Source organism: Schistocerca nitens, chromosome 1 (assembly GCF_023898315.1).
Source record: "Schistocerca nitens isolate TAMUIC-IGC-003100 chromosome 1, iqSchNite1.1, whole genome shotgun sequence".
NCBI classification, from domain to species: domain Eukaryota; kingdom Metazoa; phylum Arthropoda; class Insecta; order Orthoptera; family Acrididae; genus Schistocerca; species Schistocerca nitens.
Genome location: NC_064614.1, coordinates 699,505,821 through 699,529,028, shown reverse-complemented (window position 1 = coordinate 699,529,028; position 23,208 = coordinate 699,505,821).

Genomic DNA, 23,208 nt, shown 5'->3' with positions numbered 1-23,208 from the left:
CGTTCATTATTCCATACGGAATTTTCATAACGACGACACCTCGGTTTTCTACTGTTATTGGGCCGCCAAAATTTCTCCACGCCGGGCCGGCCCCTCACCGGCGCGGCTAATGGTTTCCCTGTCTCGTCCCAGCAGATACGCTCCCGGGATGCTGCTGAGGCGGCTGATCACACCCTCTGGCGTTATTACTATTCTGCGAAGCCGGTATCACGTTAGTATGATACTGGTTTCCGTCATTCTTGTTATTATTTGCATTGTACCGACTGTTATTACGGTCCGAACCACTATTGTTATTGCTGCCAAGGTTGCGGTATGCATTATTCCCATGGTTATCGTTGTTGTGGTTGTTGTGGTACCCGTTGTTGTTACCACGGCCTCTACCACTATCGCGATTATTGCGCCAATTGTCCTCGTCCTCAACTCTTTCCAGGAAATCATTGATTGTTCTGTAATTGCTTCCTATGTAGCGTTTTGTATCATCTGGAAGCTTCCTGTAGAGTTCCCAGACTATTTCGGATTCCGTGCGGCGATCACGCAAATAATCCAACTTGCTGATCCAGCCCTCACAAAACTTCTTCATCGAGCCGCGCGAATTCACATCGAAAGGTCTCGATACGACAAATTCGTGCCAGACACTTTGTTGTTTTTGCTCTGACCAGTATTCAGCCAGAAACAAATTTTTAAACTCGTCAAAAGCCAAGTTCGTAATGTTGAGGTTTAAGCCCCAACGCTTGGCATCACCAGCCAACACATCAATAACCGCATTAATTTTTCTCTCATTAGTCCATGTTCTGGGTAAAACTCGTTCACAATTTTTAATGAAATCCGTCGCGTGTATACCGCCTTTTTTCATGGGGTCGAACCGCTCCTCTTTCGTCATCAATTCCGAACTATGTGCACAGATTGGCACATAGCTCTGTTTTTCGTCAAGTTTCTTTTCTAATTCCGACACTCTCGTAATTACTTGGCAAGTGGTTGTCGCAAGCGTATCCACTTCCCTCTTTTTCTCTTCGCAGGTATTAGCCTGCTTCGTCACTTTGGTATCTACTTCGGATACTAAAGCCTTTAAAGCTTCCACCTTCTTTTGATCCTCTTTTTTCACTAATTGAGTTTGTTCTGTCACCTTATTCTCGATGATCTGAGCAACTGCTCCTCCTACAGTTTTCTCGATTCTGCTAATTTCGGAATAAAAACGAGTATTTATGCTCGCAATTTCAGCCTGAATGCCTATCATTTCCTGTTTAAGATTACCGATTTCGGTATTAATCACAACAATATCTTCTTTTATTTTATCAACTTTTGTGTTAACAACTCCAACATTGTAGTTAACAACATTAATAGCTTTGTTCTGATTGTCTAGCTTCCGTTCATTTTTTTCAGACTGAGCTTCTTGCTTGGCAGACTGAGCTTCTTGCTTGGCAGCCTGAGCTTTAATTTCTGCCGATTGACTCTTGATTTCGTTAATCAAAACATTCAACAAATCAGTTAAATTCCCGGAAACTACCGGTTTTACTTCCGTAGCTGCTTCCTCTTTAATTGTCCCCCCGTATTCGTCATCCAGGGGTTCAGATTTGATTTTCACTTCCGATTCCGAAACATTTTCTAAAGTTTGGAATTCCATTTCTGCTCTTTGTTGCGTTTCGGCGGTCGCGTCTTTCATGCTAGCCGCCTGCCCCTGAACAATGGGTATCCAAGTCTTCCAAATTTTGGTAATTGTTGCCTTCACTCATTTTAATAATTTTAAATATAAATGACAAATCTCAAATCTAATTAGGATTCCTCCCACTACTTAATCTCGCTGACGTAACTACCTGTTCGTAACCAGTACTTTGTTACGAGATTTGCACAATGCAAAATCCGTGTCCTTAACAACCTCAAATCCGAAGATTGTCCTGTCACCAGGTCGCCACGTGTAACCTCCCCCTCACTTATCGACCTTAATGACAGTGAAAAATTAAACCGCGTGTACCTAATGGGAATTTGGGAAAAGCAATCGTCACCGAAGTTAATCTGTCGGTAAAGAGGGAGGAAAGGGTTACATCTAAATGAAAGGAAAAATGCAAATGAAACTGGTGGAAATTAATTTTGAAAAGGTGTAAAGTTAATAAAGAAAGTAAATGTGCGGCCGTTACGTTAACAATTAACTAGCGGTAATTAGATATTTGAGATTTGGGGAAAATTACGGTCGCCAGTCCTATGGACAATTACTATAGTAACTGAAAAAGAAAGGTTATTACACATATAATTAGCACTAGAAGCGTGGCAACTGAAGGTTGACACGTGTAGTGTGAAAACTGAAAGTTTATCAGAAGTAATAAATTTCGCTACACTCTGACTTAATTTAGCGAAAGAATGAATAAAACCGGAAAATTGAAAGTTAATTTAGTGACTGACATTAATAGTGAGATTTGTTTCTGAAGCACTACGAAATTCAGTAAAATAAGGTTAGTCTTGGGCTACCTCAACAATCATTTCAAAAGCTACCTGAATCTACGCAATTTAGAAATAAGAGATTTAACTTTGAACTTGAATTAAATGATTCTGAACAATTAACAATAGTAACATTTAGTACGTACCAAGCTGAGCTGCAGTCACAGGTAAGCTAAAATATGGTAACAAAACTCGCACTCTTAATTTGTGCTTGCGTAATCTAAATACTGTAGCCAGCTATGAATACATTAACTGAACTTTGAAATTAAAGCAGTGAAATGGAATGATATTACTTTAATGCTGGCGTCTGAATTTTAACGACACTCGGGTTCATTTCGGAAAAGGAAGGGACCTTGCTTGGTAATGCAATTCGGGCAATGAGCAACAAATGTTTATGCTAAGTTGCTGTAATTTTAGTTATGAAAATGGAACAGTTTGAAAAGCTGAGGTTTGCCATACAGTTCTAAAACTTTACGTGCTTCCAGTCTTCCTTGTTGGTTGACTGAAGGTCTGAACCGTCGATCGAGGAGGTGGCGACAGTCACTCATTGTCGGCCGTCGCTGTTACAGAAGCTGGATGTTGGCGCGCCTTCTTCTCGACACTGTCACCAGGCGAAACGGGCTCTTGATGTGCGCCAGCTAATGCTTCCCGTCCGTGACACCGTGTCAGAAACTATCATAGCAATCCGAGCGCAATTACATACTGCCAAACCCCGAAAGCGCGGCAACTCGCGGGAGCGTCACACAACACACCTGCACCACTGCCCTCCTCCAGCCAGACTCTCTCTGCTCTGCCCGCGTTCCACGCGACAGAGCTAACACTACCTAAGATCCTAAACACTTTGGTTCTCCAAGCGACCTATCGATGTAATCTTTCGATTGCATAGTTTTCCCTAGGCAAGACCCAGCGTAAAAATACAAATAATATTTGCAAAACAAACCAATTATACAGCGACATAAATGCATAAATATATATATACAAACAGTAAAACAATTACAATATATAAAGAGACAGAAATGTCATATCTTCAGGTGACATAATAAGGAGAAAAATTATAGTACAATAGATGGAAATACACTCCTGGAAATTGAAATAAGAACACCGTGAATTCATTGTCCCAGGAAGGGGAAACTTTATTGACACATTCCTGGGGTCAGATACATCACATGATCACACTGACAGAACCACAGGCACATAGACACAGGCAACAGAGCATGCACAATGTCGGCACTAGTACAGTGTATATCCACCTTTCGCAGCAATGCAGGCTGCTATTCTCCCATGGAGACGATCGTAGAGATGCTGGATGTAGTCCTGTGGAACGGCTTGCCATGCCATTTCCACCTGGCGCCTCAGTTGGACCAGCGTTCGTGCTGGACGTGCAGACCGCGTGAGACGACGCTTCATCCAGTCCCAAACATGCTCAATGGGGGACAGATCCGGAGATCTTGCTGGCCAGGGTAGTTGACTTACACCTTCTAGAGCACGTTGGGTGGCACGGGATACATACGGACGTGCATTGTCCTGTTGGAACAGCAAGTTCCCTTGCCGGTCTAGGAATGGTAGAACGATGGGTTCGATGACGGTTTGGATGTACCGTGCACTATTCAGTGTCCCCTCGACGATCACCAGTGGTGTACGGCCAGTGTAGGAGATCGCTCCCCACACCATGATGCCGGGTGTTGGCCCTGTGTGCCTCGGTCGTATGCATTCCTGATTGTGGCGCTCACCTGCACGGCGCCAAACACGCATACGACCATCATTGGCACCAAGGCAGAAGCGACTCTCATCGCTGAAGACGACACGTCTCCATTCGTCCCTCCATTCACGCCTGTCGCGACCCCACTGGAGGCGGGCTGCACGATGTTGGGGCGTGAGCGGAAGACGGCCTAACGGTGTGCGGGACCGTAGCCCAGCTTCATGGAGACGGTTGCGAATGGTCCTCGCCGATACCCCAGGAGCAACAGTGTCCCTAATTTGCTGGGAAGTGGCGGTGTGGTCCCCTACGGCACTGCGTAGGATCCTACGGTCTTGGCGTGCATCCGTGCGTCGCTGCGGTCCGGTCCCAGGTCGACGGGCACGTGCACCTTCCGCCGACCACTGGCGACAACATCGATGTACTGTGGAGACCTCAAGCCCCACGTGTTGAGCAATTCGGCGGTACGTCCACCCGGCCTCCCGCATGCCCACTATACGCCCTCGCTCAAAGTCCGTCAACTGCACATACGGTTCACGTCCACGCTGTCGCGGCATGCTACCAGTGTTAAAGACTGCGATGGAGCTCCGTATGCCACGGCAAACTGGCTGACACTGACGGCGGCGGTGCACAAATGCTGCGCAGCTAGCGCCATTCGACGGCCAACACCGCGGTTCCTGGTGTGTCCGCTGTGCCGTGCGTGTGATCATTGCTTGTACAGCCCTCTCGCAGTGTCCGGAGCAAGTATGGTGGGTCTGACACACCGGTGTCAATGTGTTCTTTTTTCCATTTCCAGGAGTGTAGGAGGATATGCATTTCCGGTGTTACATGTTCATCTGCTAGTGGGTTATTTGGTCAGACGCTTCACTTATAAATTTGTTTATTGGTAAGGAAACCTATTTAAAGAATGCATATGATCTTGCTATTTTGGTAGATGACCATTCCTGTCACAGACCCTTGTCTCTGCAACACCAAACCTCCACTGAAAGATTTCTTAGGGGAAAGCTCGACAGAGTAAAACTGTTGCCTACGTTCAGACCGCGGCACGCAGGCGTCACCAAATCTAAATTGTTAGCTTGAACCTGCGCCGGGACTCGGAGTACGACACGTGAATCTATTTACGACTATTGCACGAATCGTGGGTAGGGTTTATCTAATCCTGTGAGGACTGGGTTACTATTTTCTGACTTTATGATGTCCAGATTTCAATGAAAGTTTATCCATGAAATGAGATTAGTTTGATTTTCGGAAGACACTGTGAATTCCACAATTTATTTATTCACTTTATTTCATCTGGAACAACATAGTGAATATACAGTGCACAAAGTTTCAGTGAAATAGCTGTTAACCGAAGCTACAGGACTGCATATCTATCAAATGGCCTCACAATCACATAACAAAACCCACAACTACAGAAACCAGAGCCAAGCACTCAATGACCTTCGATGCCAGCAGTTTGTCACAGGCTGATTGGTGACCAACAATGGCTGTCAGATCATTATTAACAGAAAGCCCATGACAATGGCTAACTGCAGCCAATATTCATTCAAAATTATCCAAAACTATTCGTCAATAGTACACATCAAGAAAGGTTTTGCATCACCCTAGTTCCCAGAACTCCTGAAGATAGGTGTTGACTGTCGATATTGTATTACAGACACAGTCTCTTTGACTGTTCAGAGATGTCACTAAACCTGCCCAAAGATGTAAACAACCATGCATGAACAGCACCTATTTGAGGAAGGTAGTCCGACAGCCGTTCAGTTTCAGTAATTCCACCAGTAAGGAAATACATGGCTGGTGTTGTCTGTAGTTCAACCATGCCTAGGCGGTCAATACCGCGGTTCGATCGCGACCGTATTGTTACTTTGTGCCATGAAGGGCTTCCAACAAGCGAAGTGTCAAGGCGTCTCGGAGTGAAGCAAAGCGATGTTTTTCGGACATGGAGGACAGACAGAGAGACAGGAACTGACGATGACGTGCCTCGCAGAGGCCGCCCAAGGGCTACTACTGCATGGATAGCCAGTACCTAAGGGTTATGGCTCAGAGTAACCCTGACAGCAACGCCACCATGTTGAATAATGCTTTTCGTGCAGCCACAGGACGTCGTGTTACGACTTAAACTGTGCGCAATAGGCTGCATGATGCGCAACTTCACTCCCGACGTCCATGGCGAGGTCCATCTCTGCAACCACGACACCATGCACCACGGCACAGATAGGCCCAGCAACATGCCGAATGGACCGCTCAGGATTGGCATCATGTTCTGATCACCGATGAGTGTCGCATCTGCCTTCAACCAGACAATCGTCGGAGACGTGTTTGGAGGCAACCCGGTTAGGCTGAACGCCTCAGACACACTGTCCAGTGAGTGCAGCAAGGTTCAAATGGTTCAAATGGCTCTCAGCACTATGGGACTTAACATCTATGGTCATCAGTCCCCTAGAACTTAGAACTACTTAAACCTAACTAGCCTAACGACATCACACAACACCCAGTCATCACGAGGCAGGGAATATCCCTGACCCCGCCGGGAATCGAACCCGGGAACCCGGGCGTGGGAAGCGAGAAGCTACCGCACGACCACGAGCTGAGGACAGTGCAGCAAGGTAGAGGTTCCCTTCTGTTTTGGGGTGGCATTATGTGGGGCCGACGTACGCCACTGGTGGTCGTGGAAGGCGCTGTAGCGGCAGTACGATACGTGAATGCCATCCTCCGACCAATAGTGCAACCATATCGGCAGAATACTGGCGAGGCATTCGTCTTCAAGGAAGACAATTCGTGCACCTATCGTGCACATCTTGTGAATGACTTCCTTAAGGATAACGACATCGCTCGACTAGAGTGGCCAGCATTTCTGCAGACATGAGCCCTATCGAACATGCCTGGGATAGATTGAAAAGGGCTATTCAGGGACGACATGACCCACCAAACACTCTGAGATATCTGGGCCGAACCGCCGTTGAGGAGTGGGACAATCTGGACCAACAGTGCCTTGATCAACTTGTGGATAGGGTTCCACGACGAATACAGGTATGCATCAGTACAAGAGGACGTGCTAGTGGGTATTAAGAGATAGCGGTGTGTACAACAGTCTGGATCACCAGCTCTGAAGGTCTCGCTGTATGGTTGTAGAACAAGCAATGTGTAGTTTTCATGAGCAAAAAAAAAAAGGGCGGAAATTATGTTTATGTTGATATCTCTTCCAATTTTCTGTACAGGTTCCGGAACTCTCGGAAACGAGGTGACGCAAAACTTTTTTTGATGTGTGTATTATGACAAAGCGAGAGTAACGAGAACCTCACAAGCTTGATGTGCTATTGCCTGCACAAGTGTTTCATTTGAGAATAACCTGTCTACTGTATTGAGTCTATATCTCCCTCTGCAAGTTTCACTCACTTATCTCTAGTACCAAACAACAATTCATTCGCAGAGCAGTAAAAGTTCTATCAGCTTCCTTTTTTCATGTTACCCCTGGCCAGCTGTCTTATCAAAATATATCTCCTTTGACGAATTTTTTACCAAATTTGTTTGACGACTTACAGTGAAGTCCCTGATAATAAAGAAGTAAATACAAATGTAGGTAGGGCTAAACGCTATTCAAGATTATAACCAATGAACAAAATAAGTTTAGTAATCGGTGAAATCACTAGCAAAATAAACATTATATCTTAAAATGCAAGACACTAGGTAATATGTCAGGCAAGGAAATTATGGATAATCCAAACAGCAGGTGTCTAGCAAAATACTAAACCCTTTAAGAGACTGGTAAACATTATCCAAAAGATGTGAGAAGGTAATCTACGAAATTATATAACAGAAAGACCATATTGCACACACCGCAAGATAGCCACGTTGCTCAGTAACGAATCCTCACCTTCAAGCACGTCCTCCACAGCCGGATCAAAACATCAGTGAATGCCTTTAGCTCACAATATCAGACCGGAGAAAGCACACAAGTACCAAGTAGCTGTGGAAGCAAACAGGATTTCAAAACACACAAAAAAGTAATACCAGTTACCAAAAGGTCTCCACAATACGGGTAGGCAACAATTCCCCAAGCAGGATGGCTTCCTTGAGCGGTCGGGTAGATGACACTCAAGTTCCCATCCAGTTTGGATGCGCCGTTAAGGCTCCCTAGATAAGGCCGCCGCCTTCCAGCAACATTCGGCCACTGTGCAGCAGACACACCTCCTCATTCAACAAAGACCTCCATCTGTCTCTGCAGCCAGCTAGTCACCCAATAAGTAGCCGAGGACGGCCTTATATCCCGTCCGCTGCAGTTTACACGCGCACTATTGCTTCGAAGCGTCCTCTCCCACCTAGCTTAGATGCTATCGGTGCTAGAAAGGGGCACGACACAGAAAGCATATGGCTTTTCTTCAGAAATATGCTGTCGTGTGTCGGAAATGTTGTCAATATCGCTTCCTGTCGCACACTCGCTTCATTGATGTATAACCTCTGAGCCTTTTGTGCTCAACGTCGTCTAGTATTTACTAAAATGAGGTCAAAACAAGAGGAAAGCTCATTCTTATTAAGAGTACATCGATATGTACACGTCATTATCGGATGTTACGGCAGGTCAATATAAATACACGAAAATTGAGAACAATCTTTGTGAGTTGTTGGTTATTAAACATAGAGAGCGGTACGCTACTGCTAAGACGAAAGATCTTTGAAAAAAATAATTCCTTAGGAATCGACTTTAGGAAAGTTGTCACTCGAATAAGGATTTAAAAGATATAAAAGAAAAGCAATGCAGGCATTGACGAAATAGTGAAGCCAAGCGTGTGGTATTTCAAGGAGATAAGATTTCCTGGGGACTATGATGTGGTCACCTCATTCGGCAAGATATTTCTGAGCTGTGCCCGACTCATATCTGAGTTGTGCGCGTGCGATATTAATGGCAGCCTTTCTTGCAGGAATGACTTTGCACGGTTGCTGGTTTCCAAGTGGATGCGCTTGTGCAAAGAGGCAGTGATGTGGCGCTGAGCGTCGATGTGTTGGCGTACACGAGATACGTTTGAGTTGATTTATTGGAGGCGAAGTGTGCTGCTCGGGATTCGTCATTGTTGCGGACGTGTTTAAGTTCCCGGCGGGCAGCCTGGTCTCTTGACCGTTGCTACTGAAACGCGTAATGACCGTTGATACTGAAAACCCATCAGAATTCGAGCAACCCGCAACTCAATTATTTGATGGATGGGAACCTGGCCTGGAATTTATTCTCATCTGAAGACTGTCAGAATTTCCCCTCTCGTGTCTTTACCTTTCCTAAACCGAAACTGATAGTCATCTACCGCATCCTCAATTTCCTTTTCCATTCTTCTGTATATTATTCCTGTAAGCAACTTGGATACAGGAGCTGATAAGCTGATTTTCCGGTAATTCTTGCAGATGACAGCTGTTGGCGTCTTCGGAATTGTGTGGATGATGCTTTCCCGAAAATCATATGGTATGTCACCAGACTCATACATTTTAGACATCAACGTGAAAAGTCGTTTTGTTGCCACTTCCCTCAATAATTTTAGAAATTCTGATTGAATATTATCTATCCCTTCTACCTTATATGATCTTAAGTGCTGGAATGTTCCTGGAACATTTTTGTACTGCCTTCTTTCATCGATCAATTGAAGTATATCTTCTGTTACCCATGGTTTCTTCGCAATTACCTTCTTTGTAGCTATGTTTTCCTTCCCCGCTTCGGTGATGGCCCTTTATAGAGATGTACATTCCTCTGTAACTGTACTGCCTACTGAGATATTCCTTATTGCTGTATCTATAGCCTTAGTGAACTTCAAGCGTATCTCGTCATTCCTTAGTACTTCCGTATCCCACTTCTTTGCGTATTGAATCATCCTGACTAATGTCTTAAACTTCAGGCTACTCTTCATCGCTACTGGATTGTTATCTGAGTCTATGTCTGTTCCTGGGTACGCCTTTCAATGCAGTATTTGATTTCGGAATCTTTGTCTGAAAACTTCCCGCATCATCCGGCCTTTTGAAAGTATACCTCCTCCTCCTCCGCTGATCCTTGAGTATTCCCTAACATTACATGCAACTTGTTACAGAACTCAATTAGTCTTTCTCCTTTTTCAATCCTTGTCTCAAGCTCATATTCTCCTATAACCTTTCCTTCTACTCGTTCCCCTAGAACTGCATTTCAGTCTCCCATGACTATCAGATTTTCATACTCCTTTGCATACTGTATTACCCTTTCAATATCCTTATATACTTTCTCTATCTCTTCATCTTGAGTTTGCGACGTCGGCATGTATATCTGAACTATCGTTGTCGATGTTTTGTTTTCTGTCGATTCTGATAAGAACAACCCTATCACTAAACTGTTCACAGTAACACACTCTCTGCTCTACCTTCCTATTTACAATGAATCCCACTCCTGTCATACCATTTTCTGCTACTGTTGATGTTACCCTATACTCATCTGACCAGATATCCTTGCCTTCATTCCACTTCACTTCACTAGCCCAAACTATATCTAGATTGAGCCTTTGCATTTCCCTATTCAGATTTTCCAGTTTCCCTACCACGTTCAAGCTTCTGACATTCCACGCCCCGACTAGCAGAACGTTATCCTTCCGTTGATTACTCAATCTTTTTCTCATGGTAGCCTCGCCCTTGGCAATCCCCTCCTGGAGATCCGAATGGGAGACTATTCCGGAACCTTTTGGTAATGGAGAGATCATGATGACACTTCTTCAAATCCAGGCCACATGTCCTGTGGAAACACGTTACGTGTCCTTAATGCAGTGGTTTCCATTGACTTCTGCATCCTCAGGCCGTTGATCATTGCTGATTCTTCCGCCTTTAGGGGCAGTTTCCCACCAGTAGGACAAGAGTGCTCTGAACCACCGTCCGCTCCTCCGCCCTCTTTGAGGAGGCCGTTGGCAGAATAAGGGGTGACTTCTTATGCCGGAAGTCTTCGGTCGCCAATGCTGATCATTAATCAAAATTTAAGGATCGGTTGGATTCGAACCGGTGTACGACTACAAATGCGTAAAAATTTGTTATAACCATTAATCATGTTGAATGTAACTTCTTCTCTCAAAAGGCTTTCATGAACGTCTTTTTCAAGCTCCTTATTCCAATTTTTGATACAAGCTCTTTCTTTGTCCTTCTTCTTCTTGAAACAATGTAGAGCATTTATCACAACAACGGCGTCTTCACCGTCCAATATTTCGTGCCAGATTAAATACTACACAATATTCTTACATATTTTTATTCATCAGTCTAAAGCAGGGGTTTCCAAACTTTTCGTCTGACTGGAACAGTTTGAGAATTCTGGTTCTATAATGGGACGCCTTGTTTATTTTATTTAGTGATTACTTCAATTTTAATTCAGAGTTTGTAAGTCATGAATCACAATAACGTAAAAAAAAGGAAGACAGTAAAAAATCGCCATGTTAATGATGGTTTATCTCGGAGCACTCACTCACTTCTCGCCGTACACGAAAATTTAGTGGAATACAGTTTGGGAATCCTTGATCTAAAGAGACTTCAGTAATACTGCACAACATTACGTTACGGTAATGTTGTTCAACCAGGGGCCACTTTAGCGTTCTATTTCATAACTTAGTTTCTCTAGCGTCGCTTTCTTCGAATAAACTCTTTTATCGTGTTATTACATTTATTGACGACATCTTTTCATGCCGCCCAACCCATCTTCCAGTGAATTTTCTGTCTAAAACAAATCTCCGACATAGCTTTCTCTCAAATTCTTTCGCTCTGAATTTCAATTCCTTTCCCTAATTTCTCCTTGATTGATTATAGAGTTTGCCCTAAACACGGACTGAGTAACGTGGGCGAAATGCAGCAACCTACAATGGTACATCTGCGTTTTCTTTATATCATCCATTCCTAATTAGCTACGACTTTAACTAGTTCGTGAAGCATCCGATGGTAACGACAGCAATCATGTGTAGTAGCTACTTGAAATTTAGTTCTGCATTATGTTTTCATGACTGTAAGTAGGCAGTTTAGGTTTTTTCATTGGTAACGCCACGTAGCGCTCTATATGAAAATCACTGACTGTGCTGTGTGCAGTCTGAGGCTGGTCGGCATTGTTGCAATAGTCGCTATTGTAGTGTTGGGCTGTTGGCTGTTAACAGCGCGTAGCGTTGTGCAGTTGGAGGTGAACCCCCAGCAGTGGTCGATGTGGGGGGAGAGATGGCGGAATTTTGAGAGCGGACGATCTAGACGTGTGTCCATCAGAAAGAGTAAATTTGTAATACTGGATATCATGGACTTATATATAATGACTTTTGAACACTATTAAGGTAAATACATTGTTTGTTCTCTATCAAAATCTTTCTTTTGCTAACTATGCCTATCAGTAGTTAGTGCCTTCAGTAGTTTGAATCTTTTATTTAGCTGGCAGTAGTGGCGCTCGCTGTATTGCAGTAGTTCGAGTAACGAAGATTTTTGTGAGGTAAGTGATTTGTGAAACGCATAGGTCAGTTTAGTCAGGGCCATTCTCTTGTAGGGATTACTGAAAGTCAGATTGCGTTGCGAAAAAAAAAATTGTGTGTCAGTTTAGGCACAGTCATGTATAATTTTTCTGAGCTGACGTTTCATATGTCGACCCTTAGCCGAGGATACCTCACTGGAATCTTCTGATTTTTTCTTGTATTTTGTATAATTAGTGTAGCTATTGTTTATTGCTAGCGCGTAATTGTAGATAGAATCTCCTTTGTAGTTGCAGTCTTTCATTGTTGTACAGTTGTGGCATGCATGTAGATTTGCACCAAGTATTTCGCAGGTGCGCTTGTGATTAACTACATATTATTTTCAGTGCTCTGTTAATGTGTTTTCTTATTTCTGCTCTTCAAATTGTGCTTTTCTGTGCTATCGTGTGAAATATTGTGACAATAATGGCGTGTGAAAAACGTAAAACTAGGCTCCAAAGTAAACTGAGAAATGACAGTGAAGACGAAAGCAGTGTGTTAGCGCCACCGTGTAATGAATTAACTAATGTTCAAAGTAGTAATTTGGTAATTGTGCATAGGGCAATGGAGCGGGCTGCAAATAATGGTGTAGACAGTGAAACAAAATAGTGAACAGGGAAGCATTATCGATCGATTGGTCGGCAACAGCTCGCCGCAGGAATCCGAAATGACAGGACACGATCTTGCAAATACTGTAGATTCAGGTTTTGCGTCCTCACCGTTTTCTCAAATAAGTCAAGACACATTTTCTGCTTTTTAAAATGCGAATATTGCCGGATGAAATGCATGGCCGAATAGGACTGAGGAACATGTTTCAGACACCAGTGCATTGTTATTACAGTTAATGCAACAAATGGGACAAAGTCTACAGAAGTTAGACACAACGCTTGAACAAAATCAGAAACAAATGGGACAAAATCTTCAAACGTTAGACACGATGGAACAAAATCGGAGACAAACACAACAACAGCTTCAAAAGGTAGACTCATTGGAACAAACGCTTGAACTACGAATCGAAATGTCAAAAAGTCTGTAATGACGTCAAAAAAAAAAAAAAATTGTGAGCATTTTCAACCTGGTTTTTCACGTCATGAAAATGCATTACAGAATCACGAAGCAGCCATAAAAGAACTGCAAACTATTGTTCATGAAAATCACGACACCTTGCAAGCTAAAATTGACTCAGTTGCATCTACCGATTCGGTTACGCAACTTGCAAAAACTCAGGAAAACTTAAAGGACACAGTAGATACGATTTCAACACAAATGGACACTCTGAAACTTGGTTCAGAAAAACACACTGAGGAAATCTGGTCACTATGAGAGAAAGTAGCCGAACTTTCGGACCAGTTCACTAACTTATCTACAAAGGTAGATGATGATCTGAATGACACAAGACCTGTAGCCATCAATGACACAGAAGAATACGAACAAATTAGAAAATTCAAACAAAATCAGAATCAGGTTAATACGCAACTCAAAAGAGAAATCCGGGAAGTACAAGATCAGTTGGCACAAATAACACAAGAATTACATATTTCAGAGAAGAGTCGCGCTCCAACACGGGAAGAGGAACATAGAAATACGGAACAGCGACAAAATAATAACACGGGGCACTTCGGAAATTATGAAAGAAATTGGCAAGGTACACCGAATTTTGAGATGGAACCGCCGAAACGAAGTAACAATGACCGATATGCGACTTGCCGACATGATGATTTTGACTATAAGCTGTTTATTACTACACGTAAAATCAAATCATTTAAGAATTCCGGCAATGACATTCATCCAAAAGCGTGGCTTCATCAATTCTCTCATTGTTTCCGCCCCAACTGGTCATTAGAGTACAGATTAGAATTTATGTGTGGCTATTTAGAGAATGAACCAGCTGTAAGAATGCGATCGGTCATTCACGATTGTCACAGTGAAGGAGAATTTTATCATGCCTTCCTCTCAGCATATTGGTCTCAAGCTACACAAGACCGAGTAAAACATAGCATCATAATGATGAAACATTTCGAAAATCTGAATTTTCCAGTCTTGTGAAATATTTTGAAGACATGTTGCACAAGAATCAGTACCTGTCAAACCCATACAGCCCCTCAGAACTCATCCGCATTTGCTTAATCAAATTGCCTGAACATTTACGACATATTATTTTGGCAGGACGTTGCAAAGATGACATTCAAGCTTCTCAGGGACTCTTACAAGAATTGGAAATTGACACTGACAATCGCGGGACGTGAATACAGGAACACAACAATTGCAGGTCACATCCGTCACAATTCTGCGATGAAAGAAATAATAACTGGACAAGACAAGGCTAGTCTTACAACGCAAATCGTGAACAAAACAGACACCACCCATATGACAACCACTGGCAGAGTAATAGTTACAGAGAAAGATCGCATTTCCGTAGTAATGAATATGACAGAGACAATCATAGAAACAGGCAATATGGGAACCAGAACTATTATTATCACAGGAGACAGAATAACGTCAGACCCAACGGTCCACCGTGCAGTGATAATTCAGGGATAAATTCTCCACCACTTTACCGATAATAAAGAAACTACAGGAACTACCGAAATGACGACAGACGATATACTCATAACGACAGACCTGAATTTCATCAGAACTGGCGGGATTCAAACAGGGCAGGGCCCTCTTGGCAAGGTGAATTTGTAGAAGTTAGGTCTCCAAATCTCAATAATGACGCACGCCAACAAAGAGATAGCAGACAATGACTCGCACCGCAGGCAGCCACGTGCGCCGGCTGGCTCAGAGCAAAATAACATAGACGCTAACCGTGAGAAAAATTCCAGTATTCTTTACCGACGTATACCACATGATAATTGCGTTCAAGTTGTGACTCTGCGTACTAGGAAGAGTAAAGGATTGCACCACGTTTCACATGTCAAACCGTTTATTGAGAGATAATATGCTTTTTAACTTAGTCTTTGTCATAAAATTTTTCACTTCACGCTACTAATACGCGTTGTCACACTGAGAAACTGTTAACATGGAACAATGTTTTGAAGTTAACTATCCAGTCTAGAACCTAGGGAACATATTTAGACAGTATTTATGAGTGCATTGTTATAGTGACCAGACGACACAGTGTTATTGTGTGTGCACATTCTTGCTTGTTAGTTCCATGATTACGTAACGACTATAAGGCTCACATTCTTAGAACAAGTACCGGTACTGCTAATGAGATTTTAATGCATCATTTTGGTTTACTTGAAAAGACATTATTTATTTGAAGTACTTTCTGTGAGAATAAAGATGACTTAGTATTTGGTTTCTCTGACAGCTACACGATTATATCAAGACGCTACTAATGAGTGACACAATTTATATTATTGCTTTTGCACTGTATCTGTTTTATATCTGCACAGTTTTCTGAATTCTTCTGGAAAGTAAAACATGTTTCAGTAGTAACTTTTGTGGTATAGCTACAATGAGACAGCCTTTTCCGTAGCACAAAAATACGTTACAGCACAGTACTTTCTTCATCACGGCAATAAGTGTAATAACTAAGATATCTATACGCAAAGCATTTCACTTTTGTTTACGAGGAGGTGAGTTCATTGACTTCAGCAGAACTTTGCTTACAGAGGACGATAACTATGAGAATTCCACAGAATTATCTTACAGCAAGACGCACATTTAGCGCTACAGGACACGCATTTGAGTAGTTAATTTTGTACTTAAAACATTTATTTTTAAAGATTTGAATTACAATGATACAAAGGTTTCCGTGATACATTTCATTCCATTGCTGTAATTTGTAACACCTGAGGTTATAATTACATTAATCCTCAGGGGGATACATGCTTACTTTGTGTACCATGTGTTTGGCAAGCACAAGGAGCCCTAGCTAATATGGTATTTGCTTATACAACTTTCCACATCGGTACCATATTTCTCTAACACATAACTTACACAGCTATCTGTTCATTTAACTGAGAGAGACAAACATATACTTTATTACATCAGTGACAGATGTTTACATAATTACACAGTTGGATAACTTCACACTTACGAAATTGTATTTTGTCTGTACTTTGTGAACTGTTCATATTTTTTTGGTACCATTGTGATGCTATGAGAGCTTTGAATCATGTATTTGGTATGGGATCATAATTTTTAAAGTACGTTTGAGGTAGATGACACTATTGAAATGAGCATTGAATTTTTCTTAGGTCTTGAAATTATTAGAAGAAGCTGTGACGATTTATAGGTGTGATTGATCTGTTATGATGTTATTATTACGATGACGATGTGTATTATGCTGTTGAGGTATGTTTATGATCAATAAGGTGATAATTTGTTTATGCTACATATTTATTATGATGAAATATTGAAGAAGTGTCGACGAATATGTATATGTGTAATAAGGTAAGGAATAATGAGTAGTTGTTAGGGACGCTGATTTGTGAAAAAGGATGTTGGAAACCAAGAATCGTACTTTAAGAGTTATGAAATGTGTGTAAATGCGTGAATGTATTACAATGCTGACGAAAATTTTTTGGACACTGTTGTATTTATAGGATTTTGTTTCTACAGATTTGTAACGCAAATATTTCGACCTGTGAAATTGTATTTGTATCAAACTGTCACTGCAGCAGAAACTGATGTCGTACATATTTCGGAAAGGAAGGTAGGTCACCTTGACGTAATGCACTGTAAGCACCCAGCTGTGCGACAGTCGCCTGGAAAAAAAAAAGGCCGTGCCTTTCAGAGGCACAACAAAAAAAAAGGAGAGGTCACTAACCACGCTATTGATAAATGTTTGTAGAAAGCATCGCAAATATGACACGCTCATTACTTCGAAACATATAATTACTCGTACTTCGTGCTACTTACTGAAATGCTTATGAATTGATGGGAAATATTCTTACATCTGCACATTTGATTATGACAAGTGTCTTTCGGGAGTTGAGAGAATTTCTACTAACTTATGAAATGCCACATGACTATTGAATGATAGTTTTATGCTTCACTTTCGATAGTTCCTTATTTCATTTGATATCTGGTTTCCAGTGTGTTGCAGCATTGGTTATATAAAGTAAAATTAAATGCATTTGTTAATGTGAACACTTTCTGTGAACAGATCTATTTAATAATAATTTTATCATCCACATTCTTCGAAAAAGGAGCACTTGGAAAGGAAAGAACAGCAAGCAGGGACTAATAACAGTTACTGCATATATAATTTCCTTTTCAAGTACTTGGTAATTGTTTGTAGAATAAGTTTTGTGGTGCACCACTTTAATTGCATAGACCTTAGGATGTGAATATACATTTCCCTTATCTGCTTTGTCATCTTTAGTGTACTATTTTTTCTGCTTGTGGTTTTGTCATGTTTAGATATAAGTTATTACATTTGGTGCTGCTGTTTGCCAGGCATAGTGCTACTGAATTTCACTTTGTATTACTCTGTTAAACCAGTTTTACTACTGATTTATTTTTCTTGTTTGCTGCATAGTGCCTTATATTAGCTGTAATATTGCAGTTGCTTTGCTAACTTATATATATTGCTGCTTGCTTTGCCAATTTGAATTTTTTTGTCATTGATGATTGTGTTAATTGTTTTGTGCTGCTGCATTGCCTCGTCCCTTAGTTTAGCATCTGAGCTGAGTAGATTTAAGTTAGCTTAAGATGGGGTACACTATATGAGAGAACGAGTTGTGATGAATTAGAAGAAATGCATTGAGAAGCTATAAGAAAATGGTTTGTCCAAAAAAGTATTTTGAAAGAGGATATGAACAAAAAAGGAGGGTTTAGGCACAACAGGTTTAGGTAGGATTTTCTTGGAAATAAATGATGAGGTAAGATAATGGAAAATAAATAATGGGGTAAGATATATGTGAACATATAAATACAGAAAGGATGCTTGGATTGGATTTTTTTGGTGGAAACAAATGTTGAAATAAGACGAAAGATCTATGGAATGAAGTTTTGGGTTGGACTGCAGTACCAAATATTACACTGAAAACAAACCCTGTCCTTTCCTCCTGTGTTATTCTGCTATGTGTTTGTGTACTCTTGTGTATTTGTGTTTTTCCTGTCTTTATGTGTTTAGCTAATACGATTTATGTTGTAAAATTTTTCTAGTACTAAGCTACATTCACTATGATGAGGAATACTGTTGTCCTCAAATATAATTTGGATTAATAATGTGTTATTTACTTTGTAAAGATGTTTAGCCATTATTAATTCTGTTCTGTTTCAATGCTCATGTTTCGATAACTCTTCTCATTATTTTATATATTTACTTATGTCATAATTCCTGTAACACTGATATATATGTTTATTTCTATTCTTTTTTAAGGCCAGTGTTACTAAAAATGTTATCAGTACTGGTATGTTCTTTAATCATGTATTTTGCACCTTTGCAATTGCATTCTTATGTTGTAAATTTATAATTGTATAGACACCAGTTCTTCAAAGTAAGTATCATTTCACTGCACACGTTTCTGTTGGTCATACTATATGCACAGTATGTGAGAAGTTGGGACCGTTAGTGTTTGCACGTGTGTTGATAATTCAGCAAGGGACTGGTTAACAGCATTGCTGGTCCTAAGGACAATTCCAAAAACTTTGTGAGTGCACAAGTGGTGGTTTATGGACTTGCTATATTGTCCACAAGACTATTCGATAGTGATTGTGCACCTGTACAGTCGTAACAGATGGCTGCTGGCCGTCTCTACAAGGACTACAGTGGGTCTGCATCTTTGATGGCCCACCAATACCATTATTTCTACAAGGACTACAGTGGGTCTGCATCTTTGATGGCCCACCAAAACCATTATTTCTACAAGGACTGTAGTGAGTCTGCACCTCTGGTGGCCCACCAATACCGTAATCTCTAACAAGACTACAGTGGTCTGCTCTGTGATGACCTACCTACCAATATTCTTCAAAACTTAGACTAACTCTGCTGTGGGTTTGCTCTGTTGTGGCCCATTACCTGTCTGCATGTCAAGAGTCAGCACTGTCTTTCTGTTAGAAGGACAACACTACTTCTTCAAGACTGCATGGATATCCACTACTTCTGTGTGCAATTTCTTTTACTAATGAGATTTTGTGAAAAAAACTGTAATTACTATTGTGATAAATGATCAAGACTGTCTTTATGAGAACAATTTTTGCTTTTGACCAACAGTGTATCAATAAGTGTGTGGATTTGATATCTTGGTTATTGTAACCATGAAAATTTTTTGAAATCTGTATTGGCCACTGCCCAAAACAATTTGTAAAATTTTTTGAGGGGAGCATGGGGGCTATGTAAGTAGGCTGTTTAGGTTGTTTTTTTTTTATTCGTAACGCCACGTAGTGCTCTATATGAAAATCACTGACTGTGCTGTGTGCAGTCTGAGGCTGGTCGGCATTGTTACAATAGTCGCCATTGTAGTATTGGGCAGTTGGCTGTTAACAGCGCGTAGCGTTGCGCAGTTGGAGGTGAGCCGCCAGCAGTGGTGGATGTGGGGAGAGAGATGGCGGAATTTTGAGAACTGACGATCTGGACGTGTGTCCATCAGAAAGAGTAAGTTTGTAGAACACTATTAAGGTAAATACATTGTTTGTTCTCTATCAAAATCTTTCATTTGCTGACTATACCTATTAGTAGTTAGTTCCTTCCGTAGTTAGAATCTTTTATTTAGCTGGCAGTAGTGGCGCTCGCTGTATTGTAGTAATTCGAGTAACGAAGATTTTTGTGAGGCAAGTGATTTGTGAAACGTATTGGTTAATTTAGTCAGGGCCATTCTCTTGTAGGGATTACTGAAAGTCAGATTGCGTTGCGCTAAAAAAAATATTGTGTGTCAGTTTAAGCACAGTCATGTATAATTTTTCTAAGGGGACGTTTCATGACAACATGCTTTTACACTTACAAATTTCGTACCAAAACGATAGTGGAATAATAGAAAAGTCACTACCTGCAGTGTAACGACGGGATGGCTTGGGGACGGGGTGAGTACGGTAAAAAGGACATTTGATTAGGATAACACAGCTTAATATCGAACACACTCTCAGATAATAAAAGTATACACAGCATAGAAAAAGAGACACACATCACGTTAATGTGCGAATAAGCTGCACTGTGTTAAAAATAGAGCGCGCACTGTGATGACTGGTTATGTGTGTAATAGGTATAAACAACATTCAGAATCAGAAACATGTGTTTGACTTCACACTTTCGAATAACTACCTTGTAAACGTGAAGTGACAGAAACATTTCACTGAAAATCTTCAAACACTGAATAATTTACTTCGAACACGCATAAGTGATGAAAGAACGGAGGCCGGGAAAACAGAAAACGTGGAAAATCCAGGAGAACTGCGTACTTGAACATAAACATAAACTCTAGCCAGGCCGACAGTGTGCACCGTTGTATTTGACCACAAACGGCACCTATGCAATGTCACCCACACGTCACAAGTGTCAGTTATAGTAAGTCCAGTGTTCTTTGTAGTTGTGGGAGCATTGTGTCGGAGCTAAGTTAATTGAATCAGTGTCGACCGACAATCGTCACGAGTTCGACGGGTAGCGTTACTCACATGCCCCTATCCTCTCAGCTGACGTCCAAATGACGTATACGAGTTAGCCTCGCGACTTGTCGACTACTGTCGAGTTTCGTGGTCGTATCAGTGTGAATAGAAGTTGATTCGTCATCTTCTTCCCTTCCATATTGTCCATATATCATGCCTGGTTTTTTGTTACTGTGCGAGGTGTATGACTTCGTTCTGTTGCAAACTGCAGTTTCATTGTCATATATCTTTCCGGGATTTGATTCCAGCTTTTAAGTGCGTTTTAAGAGTTTTATGATATTTATTCGTTATGTTTCCTGGGTGAGGTGCTACATTGTTCTGTTACAGCAGCGGTACTGTAAGGTATAAACGTGGAATTTATAATTAATGGCCGTCCTTCAGGTAGGTAATAGAAAATTTGTTTCGAAATTCGCCATTGAAATGTTATAATAGAAGCACCTGAACAATGCAGCAGCTCGTACATAAACGCCATCTCCAATAAATGGTAAAATACACCATACATGAAAGCGGGACTTATTTCCCAAAAAGCTACGTGAAAACCATAAGTAAAGAGGAAATCGTGACTGGCAGCAGAAAGCTATTTTCTAAATAAACACATTATTTAACTTTTGCAAATTGGAAAATACAAAGATCATTTTAACGTCTTATATGAGAGATTTGATTTGAAAGTAGAAACATTTCCGCTTCGCAACTGAGAAATTTAAGTTTATTAATTTTAGATGGGAATGAGAATAAAACTGAAAAGTAGTTAAATTAAATAATTCTGCTGTACATGTACAGTATGTAGTATATACGATAGTTTACTTTTGATTGTCAGTCAATATTCTTTTTTGGTGACTTAAAATTTTGCAATGGGAAGAGATGTGACTGAACGCAGGAATGTAATTCTGATCTTGTGTCCTGCATACGTACATAGTTTCTTTTATATAGAACATTTCTGCAGGCTTATAAGATGAAATTGATCTTTGTTTCGGGTATTGTTTGGCCATGTCATAGTTAACACTTAGAGTGTTGTATCCCAATGATCGTTTTACAAATATACAGTGTTGTAATAGTTAGTACCCCAGCTTTATGGAAAAAAGATGATAATATGAGTATCTTGATTTTGCACCAAAACTCATAGTAATAACGTTTTTCTGCGACAGTATAAAGTTCTAATGGTTTGCTTGTGTTGTGCCTCCTCGCACTTCTGTCCTATAGTATATACTGTATGAGACCAGTGCATGATATATGTATTGTAGTACATCAGTATCATTACAGTACTTCCTGAATGTATTTATTCCACTACGTCTTTGCATATGTGCTTGCCAAAGAGTGAGCATCCATATCCTACCTAACTGTATCCTATATTATTATACCCGCAAAAATTACAAAGTTCCCTTTACTTGAAATGTCAGTTTCAGTGCACAAGTCTGTTACTGCTCTTTTTACGGTGCTGTCAGAGAGGTACCGAATACAAAGATTAGCTAGAAAAATGTCTTTGCAGGTATATGAAGGGCTGTGTACTCCAGTACCTACAATATCTTTTCCTTCTCATCTGTAGCTCAGTAATGACATTCCAGTGACACCCTCAACTGGGCAGAACTCACTCTAGAGCATGGTACTTACTGTCATCTTTTGCAGGTGTTACAACATCACTACTGGTTCGACCTAGCTATTGAAATCTGAGAAAAGATTAAGGGGCGGGTAGTGAGAACTTTTTTCAGGGTACTATTGCTCAGTAATGGTAAGGAGGCTATGCTGATCTGCCTCGAGAAGCAAACAAATAAAATCTTTCAGCTATCCTTGGGATTCTAAAAGGAGATGCTTTAGAAATGAAAGTTCCTTAATCTGATGAAAAGATGTATTTTCATCTTTTATGTACAAAATATAGATAGTTCCTCAGCGATAGTGCCATAGCCACAGGACCGATCGACTATGAGGTAGTAAAACTAAGATTTCACTTCAATTTGAGTCACTTCAAGTACAGCTGTGGGTGGAGAAATGTTTCCATTCTTACAATCAGCAACTTTTAACCCAGAATGTTGGATTACAGTCCATATCTCAACACTTAAAAATGTC